Source organism: Dermacentor albipictus, chromosome 1, assembly GCF_038994185.2.
Source record: "Dermacentor albipictus isolate Rhodes 1998 colony chromosome 1, USDA_Dalb.pri_finalv2, whole genome shotgun sequence".
NCBI classification, from domain to species: Eukaryota; Metazoa; Arthropoda; class Arachnida; order Ixodida; family Ixodidae; genus Dermacentor; species Dermacentor albipictus.
In genome coordinates, this window is record NC_091821.1 from 316,019,306 (window position 1) to 316,042,763 (window position 23,458).

The 23,458-nt window shown below is 48.8% G+C and overlaps 1 protein-coding gene across 5 annotated transcripts in view; it reads right to left on the reverse strand.

Annotated features, from left to right (window-relative positions):
- The window catches only part of LOC135904322 (protein unc-13 homolog B-like), a 405,600-nt gene that overhangs the window by 263,670 nt on the left and 118,472 nt on the right, over positions 1-23,458 (reverse strand). The window lies entirely within an intron of this gene.

Here is a 23,458-nt window from a genome sequence, read left to right on the forward strand (position 1 = left end):
TATGAGAGATCATATTCCTCTATGCACGGCTGATACCGACGACTCAATCGGCACGCAACAGCAACCACGATAGCCCGATCGCGTTGTAATCGCAAAGAGTCGAAGGAAGCGCCGCTTTATGAATAATGCCCCGCGAAGACGCATAACCTCGACGATGGTACGATATGGCCCGGCGTCCCGTCTCTTTCCACTCCTTCTCGGCATCTGACATAAAAACGCCCCCGGATGTTCAGATCGAAATACACACACACAAGCAAACTGCGCCGTTCGGGCAGATATTTCTTCCCGTGCTTTCGCCCGTCGCCGGGAGGGTCGTATACCTGTTCGCGGGCTGGGCGCACGATCTCGGCCTCCTCCTACCGGTGCTCGACTTAGCAGGGCCTTTCCTTCCTCTCCTGAGACTCGGTGAGAGCGGACTCCCTTTGGTTGTAGAAACAGTACGAAGTCAAAAAGAACATACACATCATCCAAGTCACCGGCTAGTTAAGAACACGCGACAATGAAAAGAAACGGGAAAATCTTTTCCAAAAACAAACAAATGACGTGAGCCCACAGCAGATATTCAAGTGCACTGCCTCAGGAGGAAGATATACGGCAACCAGGATGGAGGGAAAAGAAACAGAGAAGCGAGAGAGTCCCACACTCGTCTGAACCGGCGCAGGTTTGATGGAGGGATATCTCTTCGCTTCCGGTGCGACTGTTCTCTTATTCCTGGGCGGTTGCGCGCAAAGCTATAGCGTTCGTCTGGCCTCACACGTGGATTGCGGAATACGAAGTGGAAGGCCGATGGCCAACCAAGACGATATATAGAGAACGACGGCCCACAACAATGCAGCGCAGAGAACGCACATGAAATGCGAGGCGAAACGGCTGCGCGTCTCCGAAACAGAGCGGGAAAGGGGGCAACGCGAATCACCGCCAGCGCAGACGGATGCAAAAGGGATGCCGAGATGAGCGGATCGGAGGAGCCAGTCCGAAAGTCTCGCCTCACGTCCCGCCATCCGTTTCGTGCCGCCAGAACAAACAGCGAGAAAACAGCACGAAAGTTGGGGAAAAAAGAAGCGAAATTCAGTAAGGCAAATTTGCCGCCGAGAAGAAGGTAAACCAGAGGGACCTTAAGGAAAACGAAAGTGTGGAAACAGAGCGGACTAAGCAGAGCAGGTGAACAGACTGGGAAAAAAAAACAGAAAAAGAAGAAGCAATACGGTAAATTTAAACCTTAAAAGAAACGGGGCAAGCTGGGAGCCTGACCCGAGCAGGCGGCAGAGCAAAACTGGCCGATCCTGGAAAAACACTCACATGGGAGGGTAAACAATAGGCGTGCTCGGCTGAAGCGGTAGTACTCTTGGTGCAGTTAGGCCATAGAGATATCACCGACGCCCAGAAAGTGAGCGAGCGGCTGCGTATTTGTCTTTCTCCACATACAGCGCGCAGCAGCATGGCTCCAAACCGCAGCGTAGCCAAAATAAGCAGCTCAATGGTCCGTGCGCGGGGCCGTCTAGGCGGCCAAGGCCCTGTGCGCGCTATGCCGCTGAAGAACTTGAGAAGACATGACAAAGCCAACACGGGACTCGCGCAAGATGTTAAGCGCCCATTGTTCATCGCTGACGTTCACATTTCGGTGAGCTCAAAAATCCACACGGATGCGCATTCGTTCTCAGTTTTACGCAGGAAATTCTCATGGAGGGGCAACTAAGATCGATACGAGACGAGAACCGAGGCCCAGCGGAAGAGAAATACCTGTGAAAATTCACGATTCGTACGCTTCCGGCGCGTATATGAAAGCTAGAATATTTAGATACGAACCAACCAGCGACTTTTCGGGGACTACCCAGGACGGCCACGGGGTCGAGGACCGAAGAGTATAATCTGCACCAAAGGCATATCAGGAAATTCAAAACAGTCAAATCCCGCCATAGTGCTACGGCCCTGAAATATCCGCTGGGACAAGCACAACGAACGCGAAAAGCGTGCGCAGAGAATGCCGTTGCGACTCGAGGTAGCGTTTGGGCCAGGACTCCACCAAGCCCACTGACGAGCACGTCCAGCAGTAGAAATGAAGGGAAAAACTTTTTTTTTAACATTATTCAAACTGGCTCCGGATACGGAAGCCCGCTCCATGGAGGAGCGTATTAAAGGTTTCCGTTCACATCAGGGCACGTCATCACTACTCTTCTGCACAAGATGTCTGCGTTTTTAATACTGTCGTCTTCCAGGACGTCCTTCGCTCCCAGGACGTCGCATCGCTCCGTAGGCTCCGCCTCCTATGTTGCACCTTCAGCCCCGCATATGGCGCAAGCACGTAGCAATCTGATGAACCGAGGTCGACGCTGTTCCCGCGATAGCGTTCGACGTTGGCCCTTTCATCAATTAATTGAGCTTGTCAGGGTCGGGTGGAGTGATCTTCGCAGTAGTCACCTCGAAGTGAGCTCCTTTGTTTGCGCATCACAGTGTATTCGGGGTCCCGGCGTCGGCTGGGCGCGCTGACGAAAGGACTGCCTCGTGAAAAACGCCTAAGGAATGCTCATCGCCGTATTGAGACGCAACAATGCTCCACGTCTTCACGAACATGACGTACGCTCGGCCATTCCACGGAAAGCGGTCGGATGTTTACAATAAAGGGAATAGAATCAGACAGAGCTGCAGTTGCCAGATGGTCATATGATGCTGGTGTTTATAAATACACATGTCCAGGAAGTTAAGCAGAAAGGAAAACTCGTAAACGTGTACTCGTGTTTTGAATCACATATTTGAAAGGACTCAAAGGCATATTTCAAGTACGCAAAGGCAAAAGCTGGAAGCGTGACGAACATTCTTCGCCCAGCAAGAAAGAATTTGAGGGTGTCAAGATGAAAGCGCGCCAAGATTCATACAGATGCCGAAGGTGACATTGTTCCATTGCTTGTACTGAGAAAATGCTGCTAAGAGACCAAGAAAACAACAGCAAAAAGAAACGTTTCCCCGCTACATGCATACTTGCACCAGACCCCACACATATGAATAACGAGGGGAAACGTTGGTGTTATTCGATACGTCACTGATTCCGTTGGCGAGAAAATTAACTTTCTTTTTCTGTAGAATTCATGTACGAATTCATAACTTTTCCTTTCTGTCTTCATTAAAGCTTCACAAATCATTTAAGCCAATATCCAGCCGTGAATGTGTGCCATAAGATGGGGTAAGATTAGGCTATAGTTTAACGACAAGAAAAACCATCTAGCTACTAGCATACGCTTTGTCAATAGCCCAAGAATTAGCCTGCTGCTGCAAAACAGCATCCACCACAAGACTTAGCTTCTAACGTTTCCTCACTGATTCAACTACGTACCAGCGGTGACGTAAGTTAAATTACAAACTTAAAAGGAACATGCTCGCGGAGGCCAAGCCGAAAAGCATTTTAGAGATAAAAAAAATGGCTGTGGCTTAGGTAAGGTTAAGCCCAGGATGCGAAGCATACTAGCCTTTATTTTAGTTGTTGAACCACTGTTTAGCCTGGTGAACTGCTGTTGCTTGGCTATATTTGGTTCGGCTAGACGAAGAAACAACTCATGCATTACTTCTTCGCCTTCAAGAGTGGAACGCGACAGCGTTCCCGTCGACCCGCCAAGGGGTGTAAGACAATGGGCTACAGGGCAGCGACTACGCGTCCCGCATTGGACGCGGTGAGCGTCGAGCAAAGCAGCGTTCGGCGCGGCAACGAAATGTGCGCCTGAGCAAGAGACGCACGCCTTAGAAACAGCGCGTTTCTAAGGCAACACCGCATTCACTAGAGGCGCTTTTGTACCGCTTTGAAGCGTTGTACTCGTGGCTCAGTGGTAGCGTCTCCGTCCCACACTCCGGAGACCCTGGTTCGATTCCCACCCAGCCCGTCTTGCAAGAGTTGAGCCAAAGCCACTTCTCCTCTGTCGTGACGTCACGGTGTCACGTGATTTCATGGTCACCGCCGCGCCTGAGGAGCTGGGTTGAGCCCTCGTAATATGCTTCGCATAAAAGAAACTAAGTTGTCTGTGTACGATAAAATAATATTATTACACGACAACAAAAAAGTGACATTTTCTATCGATTCCGGAAAACACATGTTTAGCTTCATTTAATCTCGCTAAACGGCGTCTGAAACAAAGCGAAAGACAACCGGGATTAAGAAATGCTGGTCCAGAGAAGCCATCGAGAGATTCCAGTTTCTTTTTCTGTCTTTTTTTTTTTTTGCTGCTGCACTTACTCAGCAAACGGCTAATTATATGTAAATAGAGCCTCGTTTTCCGTGCGGAAAGAGAATACGCTTCTCCGTCGAGCGGCTCCCTGCGGCAATGCGCAGAATCAAGCAGGAGCGCTCCTTAGGAAAAAAAGCTGCGATGTCACAGGCACACCGTTGAGAGCAGTTCTTGCAAACAGAGATGCCAAATAAGGGGCCTTCCATCATCCTGCGTGCAACATTGTGAGCAAAAAGTGAAAACAAGAAAACCTGTAGTACTTAACATAGTACCTCGAACTACCCCCACACGGCAAACAATGTTGCAAAGACTGCAATGCCTGAGTGGAATCGAAGAAGCAAGGGTGGAAAACATTACAATATATGAGACGTGTAGAACAACCTTGTGAAACATGTGGGACACGACAGTGTGCTTTTGATACAATTTAGCTCAGAAGATATGCGTCGTAGTTATGGTAGTTCGCGAATGGTCATTGCTATGCCTGCACGGAGCTGGCAACCCAGAGAAAACTCTAAAGTTCTACCAACAACTGCGGTAGGTACGGCCCTAGGGCGATACAATGACCTCGAGAACTTGAATAGTGACATTGTGGCTAATGTGTCACGACTTGTGCACTACTTCTGGGAACTCGTTCTTGAGTGTTTTTAGTATCGCTATGGCTTCATTCTTCTCAGAATGTTCCTCTCTTTACTGCAGGTAGGCGCAGCGGAGTAGCCTCTACGAGGAGCCAACATCTACTTCAAGACGTAAAAAAAAAAAAGAATAAGCGCGGCGATGGTGACAATGACGACAGCGCGATGCTGTACAGTGTGGAGACTCGGATTTCGCGGACATAGAATCGAATCCAGGGTGCGGACACAAAAACTTCTCTTTACTGGCGAGTTATTCTGCCAATAATAATAATAATAATAAATGGTAATTATAAACACGATGGTCATACCTTTTAACCATCAATATCGTATGTGTGAATTGCGCCCCGTGAACCGCAACATGAACAGCAACCGCGCCGCAAGAAGACAAAAAGAAAAAAACCACAATATAATGACCTCATAAGAATTGTAATCGCCGGTTGTGTACTACTGGCTCGTAATGTTGCAAGCCACAAAAAATCTCGTTAATTCAAATCGTTGCCGCTAATCCCTTCACAAAGTGTACATTCTTGTTACAGAGAAATCGTGACCGCTCAATTAGTAAATACGTGACACTCGCACAAATTTTGCTGTTTGTCATTCTTTCAAAATAACATGGAAGTGGGCTCGTCGTTGTACCACATCGAGGGAAGGTCAAAAGTATAATATACCAGCCGGGCGCATCACTAGCAGTGAGCCAAGGATAGAAGGTGTCACACAATTCGAAGCTTCTCACATGCTGAGCATGTGGGATTCAGGGGGTGAAAAGCGCTGCCGAAGCAGCCGTATGTACACACACAAGCCGGCTACGAATAGTACAAAAAATCTTCCTAGTAGCGAATGAACATCCATATCGTATCCATCTACTGTCCGTTATTCCGTGCCGCTCCGCGTTACGAAGAGCCTTCCGTGCTCTCGATTTCCATCACAGCCAGGAGGAGATGGGGGGGGGGGGGGGAGCATAAGCTGCGAAGCCATTGGTGGCTGAAAGGGCACAAAAGGGGGACGCGCCTCACCGGAAGTGTGTCCATCCTCTCCCTGAATGGGCATCGAGTCCTTCCCGGCCGACCCATATCACATGTCACTCCCGGCAGTGCCCTTATACAGACGCCGCACGCGAATTGCAACGCGGTTCTAGAAGCGTTCCTTGTCCCTGCAGTTGCACATCTGTTCGGTGAAGTCGTCAGCTCTCGAATCTTCTGGTTAGCGTAATACCACGATATCTCTGGGTCATCGCTTGGTCCTCGCGCTAGGGAGATACCGCAGTGCCTTTGGCGTGCAGTAGAAAGGTAATAAAAAGGCGTCATGAACTCCTTGGCTAGAGTACAAATGGCACTCAATGCGAAACAATTCATACACTTTGTAACTAATCAGCAAGACCAACTTCGCCATTGCTTCAAACTGTGTTTTCGACGTCACCGACCTTCACACGGCGTCCAACTTCGCTTTCTCGTCGTCGACTCAGGCGCTCCCTGATCGAGTGCAGCCTTCGGTAAGGCATTTCGATAGCGGACACATTCTCACCGACATATTCCGAGTTCCCAACACAAAGGACTCTGTGTTGCTGTGTTACTACGGCTGATTGCGAGGGCCCAGGACGCGGCCCGAGCTCAAGGCATTCTGGACTGAGGACGCCTCTCCCTAGCTGCTTCACCTAATAAAAATGTTTATTCTCTCTCTCTCTTGCTGTGTTACTGAGTTGACTTTTGTTTTAGCGTGGCATTAGTCTACTTACGTGACTGGACTTTGTGTTATTTATGATTTGGAGTTGTCTTTCAGTTATAGCGTGACATTAAGGTACTTATGTTACCGGAATCAGTGTTATGATTTCACCATTTTCGTTACGATTTATTCTTTTCTTATATCCCTATGTGAAAAGAAGTAGCCGGCGCCAATGAAAGGCGACAACATTTCCTAAATACCATATAATAATAATAAAGAAAAGGACTTTCCCAGCAGGCGCATATTTGCTGCCGCGCATTTCATGATTTTGCACGCGCTACCGCGAGAACACTAGCCATCGAAAAGTGCCGAAATTACGGACTACAGAGCGAACAAAAACGGTGCTGTCTGACTTTTGTGCGGCGCATTTTGCCCGTAATGCGGCGCATTTTGCCCGTTTTCCTTTGCCCGCAACTAAAGGAAAAGTCCAATCATCAGGGTTCTTCACAGTACGCCCGGCGGCTCATTTCGTGAGTACGGCAGCACCCATTTCTTGAAAAAGAAACTTGCCCCTGACGTGCAAGTTGTGTAAAAGCTACAGTATCTGATAGAACCACAAAACTCAAGTGTGAAAGGTTGCAGACGCCTGGTCCCGCCGCAGGACAAGCGCATGGCGACGGCTCGTACGATAGCGAGGCGCTCACGGCACATCTGCACTCTCACACGTTTCTCAACGACTATTATTATGCGCGTGTCTCCGGCCTTCGTGTGAATTTACGAGAGATGGGCGGTGGGATAAAATCCACGCGTTGTCTTCCTTGTAGACGCACACCGGCCGCAACGGTAACGTTTCGTCGCATCTACTGAAATTAACGTTCTGGATGCTTGAGTGTTCACAACGAGCGGCGATTTTCGCTTTACGCTGATTTGAGAACTTCTCTATGTCTCTCGTTCCATTTTCCTTTTATTACTAACAAATGGTTTCTCGTGTTTGTTAAACGGTCAAAGCGGCACAGCATAGATGCTACTCATACAGCCGCATTTAAAGCATGCCGAACTCCCACAAACACAAAAAGATGAACGTACCCAAAGGGAAGAGAGAAAGAAAGTGCAAAATAAAGCGTTATCAACTCGAAATGGTGAATGCGTTGCCGCGCACATGCTACGCATGGGATATTTTATTTCTGTATCAGAAGCGGTGTACGGAGTCCTTCTGCTTGGTCTCTGCCTTCAAAAAAGAAAGAAAGACAAAAGAAGCCGCAGTCGACAGCGACCACAGGTCACCCTTGCTTTGCGGCGAGGTTCGATAGTGTGTTTAACAAGGAATTACAGCAGCCAAGCGCGCTTGTGCTGCGTTTCCCGCCTCAGCGGCCACGAGGAACGGCTCCAGCGAGCGAACAATCGTCGGAGGTGCTGTGTGCAGCCGTCCGTGGTTCGCGTGTGTGGGCAAACCGACCTCAGCAGCGAGAGTAGCGGAGCGCGAGGTCATTAATTTAAGGGCTCGCCTTTGGGGTATTGAGGTCAGGTGGAAAGCTTTCTGCGAAGCTGGTAATCTCCAGCAACGTAAAGGAAATGGTGTTGGCACATTCAGCGACGGACAAGAAGGCCCCTCCGAAGTCGGCAACTAAGAAACTATAATCAGCGAGAAAAATAAAAAGAAGAAAAGAAAGCAAAAACGCCAAAAAGGAAGAAAAAAAAGCCCCAAAAAAGCAGATACACGGCTCTTCCTTCTGCATATGTGGCAAACGAGGCACCGCCCAAGGTGCCATGTTTCGTGTGCTGTTGCCACTGCGGTTCGGCAACAGCTTCGAGATCGCATACCGACGCGTCGAGCGCTAGAAGGCTCGCTTTGCGACAACCGACTATGTCGCAGTCACTACAGCAGAAGCTGGCCCTCAAGCGCGGACTCGCACGAAGGTCACGAGAAGTGCACCCTCGGCACAATGCGAACGGGATCCCCGAGTTACGGTAGCAATTTCCCTTGCATGTGCTTGTAACGAGGAAAAATTTCACGAGCCGGATTCAACGGGAGAACAAAATAACAAATAGCAGTTGGTGAAGTTCTCTCTCGCACGCACGTTTGCAGGGATCGCGATTCGAGCCGCGCTTAAGCATTCAGATGTTCTTTCCGCGATGCTTTCGCGCCAGTGGGCTTCGCAAAACCACCCAGTAAATCGGCGTCCGCGCCCTTGGCACGCAAACAAAGCGGCGAGCAACTTTCCGGCCTCTTCATTTTCGTAAGTGCAGCTTCGCTAATCGCGCAGTGCGTGCCCCGTGCCGAGCAGCGCCGTCTTGCGTGTCACGGAGAGGCGCCGTTCGAGCTGGCCACCGCCGTCCAATGAGCCACCGAACTCCCCCTCGTACACCAGCGCCAAATAATTCGGCAGTGTGTTCGCACGACGGCCATTAGGTGGACATCGATGCCGCGGCGACATAGATCATATGCGCAGCCGCCGCGGTCCGCCAGGGGGATGCCGGGCGCAGGCGTCCGCAATCACTCGCGGAATCATTTGTCACTTGCCTGACGGCGTTCAGCGGGCACCGCTGCAGTGCGGCGCCGAGGAGAAAGCAGCAGCCGCTAAATTGGCTGTTACGAGCTGGGATCCTTTATGCACGAGCGACGCAAGCCTTTAAAACACGAAGGCGGAGCGCCCGTTCTTTAAACGCCCGAAGGAAGAGAACACAATGGATATCATCATTGAAATACGTGCAGCTTTCGCTCGTACACATGTTTTAAAAATCGCATGAGGCATTTAGCGCGTAGCGCAGTTTACCTGCGCATATAGCACAAGGAAAAAACGTAATTTTGTTTTACGGCTGGCATGATATATATATATATATATATATATATATATATATATATATATATATATATATATATATATATATATATATATATATATATATATACACACTGTTAAGGACGGCCCCCAGCTGAGGTGCAAGTGTTGCCAGCCAGTTGCGACGACGGCGGAGTCAACTTTCAAGGAACGCCACCGTTACGCTCTAGCCTCGTCGCCGTTGTGACTGAATAAGTTCGGCGGGCCAACTATTGTTACCGAACCCACCAACGCGGACCTGATCTGCTATGAGTGGGGTAGTTGACGCGGGAACGTCATCGGAGGGCCCTTCCCACGGGCCGACCAAGACGCAAGACAATGGCTACCCGGGCGCACTGCGAGAGTCAGCTCCGAGTTCTACGAAGTTCGTGTGATGTCGGTTTCGGACCGTGAACCTGTGTGTGTGTGTGTGTGTGTGCGTGTGTGTGTGTGTGTGTGTGTGTGTGTGTGTGTGTGTGTGTGTGTGTGTGTGTGTGTGTGTGTGTGTGTGTGTGTGTGTGTGTGTAAACCGTCCCGCGGAGAGGCGGCGTGTTTACGATGACTGGACGAACGTTTCCGCCCCCTTGGAACCGGGGGAGGACCGAGTGTTTATAAATGGCTGTTGTGCGGACACTCGATACACTTTCTTAAGTAGTCATGTTAGACTGAGACACTTTCTCAAGCAGTCGTGTTAGACTGATGTACTTTCTCAAGCAGTCATGTTAGACTGATATAAATACTGTAAATAAAACCATATTCCTCTTTCTCAATGAGAAGTAGTCCTTCCCTTCATCAACGTCCTCAGCGTGGAAAAGTTTGACAATGGCAGGGGCCAGCTACCTTCTAATTCATGCCCGGCTCCAATCTTGACAACGGATCACGAGCGATGGGATTGAGCCCCCAATCCTGACAACACACACTGTACAACACTTTTGATCAGTAAAAAAGATATTGCCAGAGACGTCACAAAATGGGATCCGAGTACCTAACTCGAGTATGCGTCCTCGAATTTTCAGACCTCTTTCTGCATTGATTGCCGTGACGCGCACGGAGTATAATATATGAAGTGACCATTCGCCGTTATTTATTTTCATTCCTAAACTCTCCTTCCACTGTGTAGGGTAAAAAATCGAATGCACTTCTAGTTCACCTCCCCATCTTTCCTTTCTGCTCTCTCTGTCTTTCTCTGCGCGAAGTGAGCAGGAATCGGCTGGTATACCATAAATGCTAGCATGATTTACTGCTCATATAAGCCCAAACCACGCAACGAAACACGGAAAGGCCAAGTGCTCGCCCTGCCCGGTTTCCTTGTGTGATAACAAATAACAAATCCTGGTAACAGAAATGCACCAACTTGCCTACCAAAATGTCTTGGTAGCACAAATGTTATGCAGAGTTTATTTAAGGGCGATACATAAGAAGAAGTATACAACACTGATCCAACTATCCCTAATCCGCGCTCGCTGTTTTCGGCAGCCGAAATATCCGTGCGAGAGATCGCGCCTCTTTTGCAAACCTTCATTCTTAATCAGGTCCACGTGGTCCACCCCGCGTATCGTCTGCTGCGGTGCTCGACCAAAACGCAACTATGACAGCCGCTCAGCGCCACGCGGGATGCAGCAGGCAAGGTGGGTTTCATCGACGGCTCGGGGCTTCGCCGAATGCCCTTCGCTCGACGCAGGCAGGCTCGCACACGCAGCACCGACGCACAGGTGCTCTGGGCCACCAATCATTGTGGCGCAGATTGGTCCGCTCGATACGCATTGCGTGCGCGGCAAACCGGCACCGAGAGGCCTTGCGTATAAACAGCTGCTCTCTATGCGAGAGCCTTAAAAAAGTGCAGCAACATCAACAGTTCACTTTTTGCTGCTATATATAGCCTCCTTACTATAACAGAAGCTGCACTGTTCACTAGTGAGTGCACTTTCTTCCTTTTCCCCCTCTTTTCGTCCATTTATCCCCATCCTGCAGTGCAAGGTTGCAAACCGGACGTGTCAGATTAACCTCCCCGCTTTACCCCTTTTTACGCTCTCTCACACAAACGATGCTTATTTACTGCCTGCTGATTAGCGGGCGCAGAAGTCAATGATACGTCTTAACTTTAGAGCGCTATAAAACATCGCAAATGCATTTTAGCAAAGTTCGGCATCAAGCTCCACCGAGAACTAAACATTCGAGGTCGAAGAAACGTGACTGAAGGCTCGGCAAACCACCACGCTCACATTTATTCATTTTATTTATTTCTTTACAAATCGTGCGAGAGCTGCGGCAACATGACCAATCAGGGAAATCGGCAGAGCAATAGGCCTATGCCTACGTCGCAATAATGTCCGCGATAGAGGGATAAAATAAAAAAAAAAGTATGCGCAGCGAAGCAACATCCCAAATGTTCTGATTTCGACTGCACCCAGTTCGAATGAAAGGCAAACTGAAGCAGTGCTGCCCAAAAAAACCTGTTACGAAGATTAAGTACAGCTCGCTGGTGGGCCCTTATTACAGAACAATTTTAAAATAATATAACGCAAAATTAAAAAAAATGAAAATATAAAAGAAAAATAGGTGCATGTGCGCACACGTTAAGGACCTGCAATGCACAAAAGTTTGTCTAGTGTGAACGTCTCCTTATCGACAGAACAGCGATGCGAGTAGCTCATACGTACTTGTTGTTTAGGTTACGTCACTAAGTATTTTGAACCAATGATTAGAGCATGATATTATACATTATGCCTCTAACACGAATCACGGGGCGGTTGGCCACGGTTCTCCATCAGTGAGCCTGGCTGAGCCCCCTCACTGCGCAAATAGCACACGTAAAAGCAAAGCAAGTGACAGCACAACTGACAACATTACTACACATTCCAAGGTACGTGCGACCTAAAGGCGGCAGTAACAGTACGAGTAAAAAAAAAAAAGAAAACCAAACAAGCTCGTTCTAAATCGAGCGCTACGCAGCAAAGTGGCTGCTGAAACACAGCGGCGAAAAATGCTAAACCGGACAGCGTGGATCAAAGATCGAAATGCTGGTTCCGGGCCGAAGCTTCCCATGTGTGAGCACTATCGCGGCAAGGAAAGAGGCGACGAGGAATGCGGTGCGGAACCATCGTGACAAGGTTGTCGATTTCCTTATCGCCATGTGGCACGACGTCCAAAATAGCCACCAAGAAATTGCCCTCTTAGCAAACCTCTATTTTCTTGAAGCAAATCCGAGAATGCATTTCGTCAAGTGGTGTGTGCTTCATGCGCCGTCGGAGAACCCGCATACTACCTCAAGCATTTAGAGGAAACGTCGTAGACAAACACGCTACGCATACTAACGGCATCGCGAAATCCAAAACTTCACAGAACTGCCAAGATGTAAAGATAGTATTCACGTGGCGTCAAGGACGCAGCTTTCTGCCATGTTAGTGCCCCAACACGGCGACCCTGATGACGTCAGCGAGCTACTCTATCACGCGCGCAGTGCTCAGCTATTGAAACTACATATTCGGACAGTATGGCGGCCGGTGATTGCTGAGCCACCAATGACATTGTTTTGTCCTTGAAAGGCGACCGTTTTCACCAGGTTATCACTGTTTTCAATTCGCCGCTCAGCGCAAGACGCGGTGTTAAGAATGGCGAGCTGCGAAACAAGATTGCCACACAGTTACGACAGGGCGACACGACGCGCACCTCTCCCTCTCCGTCGCTGCAGCTGGGAGGCGTTCGAAGAAGCGGCCTTTGCGCTGGAATCCGCCGCCTTCCTCCAGCCCCTTCGACATTGTGACGGAACTAGTTCGGTGCATGAACAATGATTCCGGAGTTCCCCAACGCGGAGCTGATTTGTCACGCATGGACAAGCTGCCGCGGGAACGGCGTATTTTTCTGCTTCTCACGCTTCGGCGTGGCGCAGAACAACGAGCGACCCTCGATCGGCACCGATAATTCCCGGAACGGCACCCGCCAACGCCGTCGTTTAGGCTTCGGAATGTGTGTGCCTTTGTGTCTGTAAACTGATCTGCAGAGCAGCGGCGAGTTGGTGATGAGTAAACGAACAGTCGCCGCGTCGTATGACCGGCGGATCGAGTGTATAAAAACTGTGGTTGTGCGAATGCTGAGGACACTTCTCTTGAGCAGTCATGTTAGACTGAGTCACTTCTCTCATGCAGTCATGTTGGACTGATACTCTTTTTCTCAAGCAGTCATGTTAGACTTATTTAATTTCTGTAAATAAACCCTTTTTCATCGTTCTCGATGAGAAACAGTTCTTCACTTCATCAACGATCTCAGCGTAAATAAGTTGGACGACGGCATGGGCCAGCTACCTCCGAATTCATGCCGTACTCCAATCTTGGCAAAGGACCACGGACGATGGGATTGAGCCCCCAATCCTGACAGCGGCCGACGAGCTGTCAGTTTTCTTCGCCAAGTCTCATTGGCCTAGAATGGAATGGAAAAAACTTTATTGCTCTATATCTCAGAGAGATTAGCGGTGGGCCGGTGTCTTCATGCTTTGAGTCTTGGCCGCTTCACAAGGTCGGCGCTGTTAAGAATGGCGAGCCGCTAAGCAAGATTGCCACCTTGCCACCCGATTACGACAAGGGGTGCAAGACGCGCACCTCTCCCTCTCCGTCGCTGCAGCCGGGAGGCGTTCAAAGAAGCGGCCTTTGCGCTGGAATCCGCCGCCTTCCCCCAGCCCCTTCGACATTGTGACGGAACTAGTTCGGTGCGTGAACAATGATTCCGGAGTTCCCCAACGCGGAGCTGATTTGACACGCATGGACAAGCTGCCGCGGGAACGACGTATTTTTGTGCTTCTCACGGTTCGGAGTGGCACGGAACAACGAGCGACCCTCGATCGGCAACGATAGTTCCCGGAACGGCACCCGCCAACGCCGTCGTCGGGCATCAGAGCGCGGTTGCCTTTGTGTACGTAAACTGTTCTGCAGAGCAGCGGCGCGTTGGTGATGAGTAAACGAACAGTCGCCGCGTCGTATGACCGGCGGATCGAGTGTATAAAAACTGTGGTTGTGCGAATGCTGAGGACACTTCTCTTGAGCAGTCATGTTAGACTGAGTCACTTCTCTCATGCAGTCCTGTTGGACTAATACTCTTTTTCTCAAGCAGTCATGTTAGACTGATTTAATTTCTGTAAATAAACCCTTTTCCTCGTTCTCGATGAGAAGCAGTTCTTCACTTCATCAACGATCTCAGCGTAAATAAGTTGGACGACGGCATGGGCCAGCTACCTCCGAATTCATGCCGTACTCCAATCTTGGCAAAGGACCACGGACGATGGGATTGAGCCCCCAATCCTGACAACTGGTGGCAGCGGTGGGATGGACTTTGCGACATGGTGCTGTATCTGCGGTGAGTGCTTGGTTTTTGCTTTGACTCTCTAGGCTTCATTTTGTGGTTGTTCTGTTTAGAACAGAAGGGAAGCTAGATTGTTGTGTGTTAGCTAGGTTGTGTTTTCCTAGCTAGATTTAGAGAGCAGAATCAAGGCAGTAAAGCAGCAGTCATGGAGTTAAGGACACTGCTGAGAGACGAGTTGTTGATTGTTGGTGAGGAACTGGGCCTAGATGTACGCAAGGAAATGCTCAAATCGGAATTATTGGAGCTAATTTCCAATCAGGCCAGTGAGGAAGATATTGAAATGGGAATGGAACTTCTCAAAAAGAGAGAGAAACGGGAAAGAGAAAGAGAAGAACGGGAAAGAGAAAGAGAAAAGCGAGAGAGAGAGGAACGCGATAAAGATCGCGAGTTTCAGTTAAGGAAAATGCAACTTGAACTTGAAAGCAAACGTTTGGAGTTGCCTCAAGGAAGTGAAGGCGCTCTGGGTCGATCAAGTGAGGCAGAATCGTACCGCATGGACAGGCTATTAAAGCCATTTGAGATCGGGACCGACATAGGCTTGTTCCTAAGCAATTTTGAAAGGACTTGCGAGAAGATGAACTTCGGCCCGAGTACATGGCCACAGCGGTTGCTGTCTATGTTGCCGTGTGAGGCGGCGGAAGTAATCGCCAGACTGAGTGTGCAGGATGCATATGATTATGCAAAAGTTAAGGCTAGTCTCCTGAAGAAATACCGCCTTTCAGCCGAAGCTTTTCGGCAAAGGTTTAGGAGCACAGGCAAGAAAGATAGCGAGGGCTATCCGGACTTTGCATATAGCTTAAAGGCCAACCTAGTCGAGTGGCTTAAAAGCGCGGAAGCGTACGACAGCAGAGACATGATCATTGAATGCATGTGTCTAGAGCAGTTTTACAAAACCATCCCCCAAGCTGTGAAACTGTGGGTGCAAGACAGAGGTAATGTAAACACTGTGGAAAGGGCGGCTGAATTAGCCGAAGAGTACGCAACCCGTAGAAAGTTGAACGCCGAGGAGGGAAACTGGGACGGTCGAAATGGACCGCGGAAACCATTTCCGTTCAAAAAGGGTGCGCAAACTAGACGATCAGAGCCTGTAGACATGGCGGAAAAGCCCGCAGAAAAGAGCGAGGAGAAACTTAACGGAGAAACCGCACAAAAAGAACAGAAAAGAAAATTCGAATCTGTTAGACCAATTCGCTGTTACAAATGCCACAAACTGGGACATATAGCTGTAAACTGCGAGAAGTCTAGCGTAGTTTTTTCCTACGTGGAGGAAAAGGATGAGAATATGAAACTTTTAAGTCCATATCTCCACGACCTGCAAGTTAATGGAAAACCATGCCGTGTGCTAAGAGACAGTGCCGCCACGCTGGACATTGTCCATCCGTCTTACGTGATGGTAGATGACTTCACCGGAGAAGTAGCGTGGATAAAACAGGTTGTAGAAGAACACAGCGTGTGTCTGCCCATGGCCAAAGTCAAAATCAGTGGACCATTCGGGGAGCTAGAGACTGAGGCTGCAGTTTCCAAATTTTTGTCACTGCAGTATCCCTACATCTTTTCGAATCGTTCGAATCAGTTACTGCGTGACAGAGGGCTCAAACTGGGAGAGGGCATAGTACAGGCATTGACCCGAGGCCAAGCTCGTAAGATCGCGGCGCTTTCGGCTGAAAATGCTCAAGCTCCTGCAGCGGAAGCAGAAAAGGGGATAACTTCAATACCCGAATCCGAGCTAAGCCCGAGGGACAAAAGAACAGTTGAGGAGAGCCTGCCAGCTGACCAGCTCAATGAGAGCGTAGCACTAGAGTGTCAGAGTTCTAGGCTGCAGGAAGAGCAAGCAAACGCGCTCACAAGCGAGACAGGGTCGTTATTATCACCGGCCTCAACGAACTTCGATCAACTCTTACGCGTGGATAGAGAGTCACTGGCAGCTGAGCAAAAGAATGATGAGAGCTTAGCTAAATTACATGACACAGCGAAAGAAGGCATTGCTAGGCGCAACGTAACGATACATGAGAGAGGAGGATTGTTGTATCGGCATTACAGAGATCGAAAGGGTAGGATTTTAGATCAGTTAGTCATACCTACTAAGTATAGGGAGGACCTTTTGAGTCTTTGTCATGGAAATGGGTGGTCCGGCCACCTAGGCATAAACAAATCAAAGGAAAGATTGCTTATGGAATACTACTGGCCTGGCTGTTTCAAGGATGTAGAAAACTTTGTAAGATCATGCGACGCCTGCCAGCGTTCTGGTAAACCAGGAGAGACATGGAAAGCTCCACTGAAGGTAGTGCCCTTAATAACAGAGCCTTTCAGACGACTTGTAATAGACACGGTAGGGCCTCTTCCAAAAACAAAATCAGGCTACAGGTACTTGTTTACTATGCTGTGTCCGGCTACCAAGTTTCCAGAAGCAATCCCTTTGAAAGAGCTCAGCTCCACCGAAGTAGTAGACGCGCTTTTGACAGTGTTTGCACGAGTTGGGTTTCCAGCCGAAATTCAGGCAAATCAAGGGTCAGTATTCACGAGCGCACTGACTTCCACATTCTTGCAAAAGTGCGGGGTAAAGTTAATACACAGTTCTGTCTATCACCCTCAGTCAAACAGTGTAGAGAGGTGGCATTCGGTGCTTAAGCGAGTTTTGCGTGCGCTCTGTTACGAGCACAAGGAGGACTGGGAGAACTGTCTGCCGGCAACTTTGTTTGCTTTGCGAACGGTTCCACATGAGGCGACAGGGTTCTCACCAGCAGAACTAGTGTATGGGAGGACACTCCGGTCTCCACTGAGAATGTTAAGAGAGATGTGGGAGGAAAGAGGGGAGAGTTCAACAGTGGTTGAATACGTGCTAAATTTACTGGAACGGCTAAGCGCAACCCAAGAACTAGTCGGAAAGAACATGGAAATAGCTCAAAGGAACGCCAAATTCTATTACGACAAGAATGCGAGGCTTCGTACGTTTAAAGTCGACTTAACGATGAAAGCGGAAAAGTGTAGGTTTGGTTGTTCGCAGGTTACTTATCTGGGCCATGTTGTCGGTCAGGACATGAGACGGCCGGCTGAGCTGAAAATAGCGACGATTGGAGATCTTTCTCAGCCGCGCACGAAAACGGACCTTCGTTCATTTTTGGGACTTGTGGGGTACTATCAACGGTACATTCCGAATTACTCGCAATTGGCAAGTCCATTAACAGACGCCCTCCGAAAGGGAGCACCGAGTAACGTACACTGGGATAAGGACAAAGAGAACGCTTTTCAAAGTTTGAAAACGCTATTGGTTTCTCGCCCTGTGCTTCGCGCGCCAGACTACACAAAGGAATTCATAGTTCAATGCGACGCAAGCGACAGAGGTATGGGCGTGGTACTTAGTCAGGTCGGCGACGATAACGAGGAGCATCCTATCCTCTACGCCAGCCGTAAACTAAATGTAAGAGAGGAAGCCTACAGCGCTTCAGAGAAGGAATGCGCTTGTTTGGTTTGGGCCGCCCAGAAGTTGTCGTGTTACTTGTACGGAGCGAAGTTCATCTTCGAGACCGACCACTGTCCTCTGACGTGGCTCAATCAAATGTCACACAAAAACGGCCGCTTGCTCCGATGGAGCCTCACTCTCCAAGAGTACAACTTCTCCGTTAGATATAAGAAGGGAAAGTTGCATAGCAATGCGGATGGTTTGAGCAGGCTAATTTGAATTCTGCGTTTGAGGGTCCCGCCTAAATTTTTCTTTAGGCGAAGAAAATCCCCTCTCATTTGGCAGAATTCCCTCCAATAATTGCTGAATTTGTCAGCAGGAATTTGCTTCAGAAATTGGCATAGTGAAATGTAGCATTTTTTTTTTGTTTCTGCACTTATGTTGTTGTTGTTTTTTTGAAGCCTAGCGAGTCTAAAGTGAGAGCCAATGCACGTCATCTCGGCGCAGCGCCGTGTTGTGGGGTTCATTTTGCAGTTGCCTCTCCTTGTTGGATGTTTTGGGGCGGTGACATCAATGCACAAGTGGTCGCTGCGAGCCAAGACATCAATCCCCCCCCCTGACCAGCAGCCGTTCTCTTCCTGCCTAGCGGTTGTCAGCACTAGACAGTCGAGATTTTTCGGGCCATGGAGGCGCTGTTAAGAATGGCGAGCCGCTAAGCAAGATTGCCACCTTGCCACCCGATTACGACAAGGGGTGCAAGACGCGCACCTCTCCCTCTCCGTCGCTGCAGCCGGGAGGCGTTCAAAGAAGCGGCCTTTGCGCTGGAATCCGCCGCCTTCCCCCAGCCCCTTCGACATTGTGACGGAACTAGTTCGGTGCGTGAACAATGATTCCGGAGTTCCCCAACGCGGAGCTGATTTGACACGCATGGACAAGCTGCCGCGGGAACGACGTATTTTTGTGCTTCTCACGGTTCGGAGTGGCACGGAACAACGAGCGACCCTCGATCGGCAACGATAGTTCCCGGAACGGCACCCGCCAACGCCGTCGTCGGGCATCAGAGCGCGGTTGCCTTTGTGTACGTAAACTGTTCTGCAGAGCAGCGGCGCGTTGGTGATGAGTAAACGAACAGTCGCCGCGTCGTATGACCGGCGGATCGAGTGTATAAAAACTGTGGTTGTGCGAATGCTGAGGACACTTCTCTTGAGCAGTCATGTTAGACTGAGTCACTTCTCTCATGCAGTCCTGTTGGACTAATACTCTTTTTCTCAAGCAGTCATGTTAGACTGATTTAATTTCTGTAAATAAACCCTTTTCCTCGTTCTCGATGAGAAGCAGTTCTTCACTTCATCAACGATCTCAGCGTAAATAAGTTGGACGACGGCATGGGCCAGCTACCTCCGAATTCATGCCGTACTCCAATCTTGGCAAAGGACCACGGACGATGGGATTGAGCCCCCAATCCTGACAGCGCCCGTATTCCAGGGCACCGCTGAGTCTTGCTGCCTCGCAGGCGTGCTGCACAATTGCCCGTTGGGCTGCGAGCTCGCTGCTGGTGAGGAGACCCTCCCATTGTTCCGCACTTGGGTTATTTAATTTATGGAATGCGAAATTACGCTTGCATTCCCACGTGATGTGGTATAACGTGGGGGTTGCCCCGCACCACGGACATGTATCCCTGTACTGGATAGGGAACATTTTGTGTAGTGCGTGCAGGTTAAAGAACGTGCCTGCTTGCAGTCTTCGCCAGCTGACTGCCTCATGTGCGAGCGATGTGTGGGGTGGGGGGTATTTAAGTCTCCTTACTTGTAGTGGTTAAGTATTTCTGCATACGTTGGCTCCACCGTTAAGGGGGCCTCTTGGGTTTCCGACTGCCCTGCTCGGTGCGTGATTTCGCGAACGAGGCTGTCCGCCCTTGAGTTGCCCTCTATCTCTAGAACATTACTTGGTGGTATTTTATCAGAACGAAACACTCGGTGATACACGGTACCTGGATACCTCCAGAGGAATTAAGAATCGCTAAGCCACTGTGACTTTCTTCTGTCTCGGTTTTGGTTATGAAAAGTTCTTTATCGGAGTTTGAATAGTCTAGGTAATAACAGTCGGGGTTCTATCGTCTTTAACATTGACATGGAAGACATGCTGTTCATTGGTAATGCTGTCATGACTCATGATGCAGAGCGCAGATGAGTTTATAAATTTATCAGTGACCAGATTAATAAGTATGCCTTTTCTACACGGTGTGGCAAGTCCGTAATTTTATTTTCTTAGGGGGGAGAGGGGAGGGGGTTTGTAGTGTTACAGTCCACGTTGATTTGTTGGGAAGGAAAGGACTGCGGACGTACAGCGGTCTGGAGCGTATACATAAGGTCGAGTGTGGTACGGGTATACTTAGCATAGTTGTAGCCAAGCGCGACAGAGCCCTCGAAAGGAACCTTTCTAGGACTTAGTCAAGCTGCTGACGCAGCTTTTTTCCTCAAGACCTGTCCATATTCAAATGTATGTTGTATATGGGAATAAAGCAGAAATTGCAGACTGCTTTTTTATGGGAATAAGCTATTGGGAATATATGGAATATATATGAGTATATGGGAATAAACTATTGCAGACTGCTTTTTTTTTCGTTTGACTTTAATCGCAAGTTGATGGACGCAATGGGAGTCGTCAAGGAACAACGTCTAGAAATTTCACCTGCAACACCTCTAAGGACCGTCCGATTTAGCACCTTGACCTTCATCTGATTTTCGGCACTACGAAAGCATATTGGCAGTGCACTCCCACATCAACAGCGGCTCTTCTACAGACCACTAGTCTCGACGCTCAAAAGCTCTAGAATGCTAACGCACTTCTTACTATTCGCTCAGCTGCAACAAAGTGTCTAGCGCATCTGATGGAGCGCATTGTCGATGCACTCGTGAAATTACGGGAGTCCGGCTGCGGACTCTTCGATAGTGCCAGTATGTGAAATGGTTTCGTTGAAGGTTCTAAGAGTGGGTGCCACCGTCACTATTGACGAAAAGGGGAAGCCTATAAGGTTGCGATTCCTTATATTCACGCCGTGTTAACTCGCCTCACAGAGGTGGCCCCAGTTGAAGTAAAAAATAAATGTTTTATTGTAGCGCCAGAAATAAGTTCAATGGAATTTCGCTTTGTGCAATGGCCCCCAAGCAGAAGAGAGCAACCAAGAAAGACAAGCTGTAAGGTTAAACGTGGCTTTAGGCTTGTTTCGCGCGTTAAGATGATTGTGCATTTACTCGCGGCAAATGATGTGTGCACCAGAGTTTCATGACCATCGCATTTCATCCACTGGGCGAAAATAAAATTTTGACTCTCTCTCTTTCTCTCTCTCTCGGTGAACGGTTTCTCGCATTATAGTCCGGCACCGCAATGCCGGCAGTACGGATACAGCCTTATCGCGGGAGACCCTTCGCACTTTGATCCGGATAAGTTCCAGTTATGTAGGGACGATAACTAAAGCCTCTTGTATTCAGAGGCAGGTACACACGTAAATGAGCCAAAGCGCCAGAGACCTGCATTCGCTAAACGACGAGACGGCTTACTTAGAGGATATTTTTCGCGCATTATGCCTCGTTTGTTTGCCTGTTAGTGTAGTTGTTGGTCCTGCTTTTACTGGTTTCGTTTACCATTGCACTGTCTCACCTTTCGATATGCACATGATCTCTGCAATGCAGTTGTTTCCCACACTTCATAAAGAATGTTTTAGCTTCAACACATTCTTAGTTTTTCGCTCTGCGCATTGATATGCGTGGGTGAGATATGTGGGTGAAGGCGTATAGAAGTAAACATATAAGTTCCAATATACCTCGGTTAGAAGTCAAAGCTCGTCATGTTTTTGTTATCACTACGGCCACTTGCTTTTGCGTCGTGTGATACTTTGCCAAATCCGTGGGGAGACATAACGAAAGTTCACCTCTCAGCCGCACGCCGGAATTTATTCAGGTAACATAACCTGACAAAAAATATTCATCAAAACGGTAAAGTAACGATTCTTAAGACCAGCAGTGACGGGAAACTGCATTTCGTGAGGCGACACCAAAGTGAAATAAGCATGCATGAGTACACAAACCCGTGTGCGTTCACAGCAGCGGCTGGTTGGCTCAATGCACCTGATACGCGAGTGCGCCACAAACTCATCTTCAGAAGAAAAATCTGACAATACCCTTTTACCGGGTCATAGGCTCCGTCCTTCCACTGCGAAATCCACAGTATGCTGATAGGGTCACAATGCGAATACGCACATATGCGCAGATTCGGATGCGTAATTCAAGGAGCAGCATATACGAAACGTCTTAATCGTGTGCGAACTTACCCGCGATTACCTTGCGCAAGTGACATTAGCTTGGCTCACGGTGGCCTGTTGAGTAATAAACAGTAATAAACAAATTATATCACAGCCCCGACTCTGTATCTGTCACTCGACTGCGTCGAGCCAATTCACCTATGCGAATATCTTCGAGGTTGTTAAAATTAGCCTGGAGTCCTCCACTACGGTGCCTATACGGAGAGAAAAGAGAGAGCTAAACGCAAAGAGAGCGAGGCTAACTAGAGCATATCTCCGGTTGGCTACCCTGTACTGGCAAAAGGGAAAACGCGTATAAAAAGATTAGAGAAAATAAAGAAAATAAAGAAAAACTGAATGAACATAACATGCCTGTTTGGCCAATGTCACACAGTCTGTCAAGTGCCAACATTGCCACACACAGTGTCAGTAACATTGGAGGCAGGGGGAGAGGAGCGGTAAACCCGCACCAATTCGCCTTGAACAATTTAACGCGCCAGACGTGGTTAAACTGGGTTACAAGCAGTCGTCAGTAAATTCATTTAAATGGCTAACGCATCACATTGAGCTGAATTGAAGAGCTTTGACATTGCCGTCGCGGCCTCCACAGCTCACAGCCAACTCGTGCCCTTTGGAAGGAAATGCTCACTTTGTTCCGGACGTTGTCGCATGAACTTTCATGCCAAAATGTAAACGATGGCGCACCAAATGATCATGATGCCTTCGGAAATGTGCTGCACTACTACCACATTCACGAAAATGCGACTCTAAAAATTTCGGAGGGAGGGGAGGATATCAGTGAGAAGCAACTAAGAACGACAGAGCAGCACAGCACAGCCAACTTGCGCAAGACACCGACGATATATATTAGTCATGAACAATAATTTAGTCACGCACTTAAGTTCACACCAAAACACACTAGTTCGGAAGAATATGAGGAACCATGACAAGGCGAACCACGATATTAGGGCGCGACATTCACATGAAACACTCCTGCAACGAGGAGGTGGTGCCCTCGCCCTCCCCAAGCCAAGCAACGCGTCGAGCAATAGGTATAACTATATTATATTATAACTATAACGATT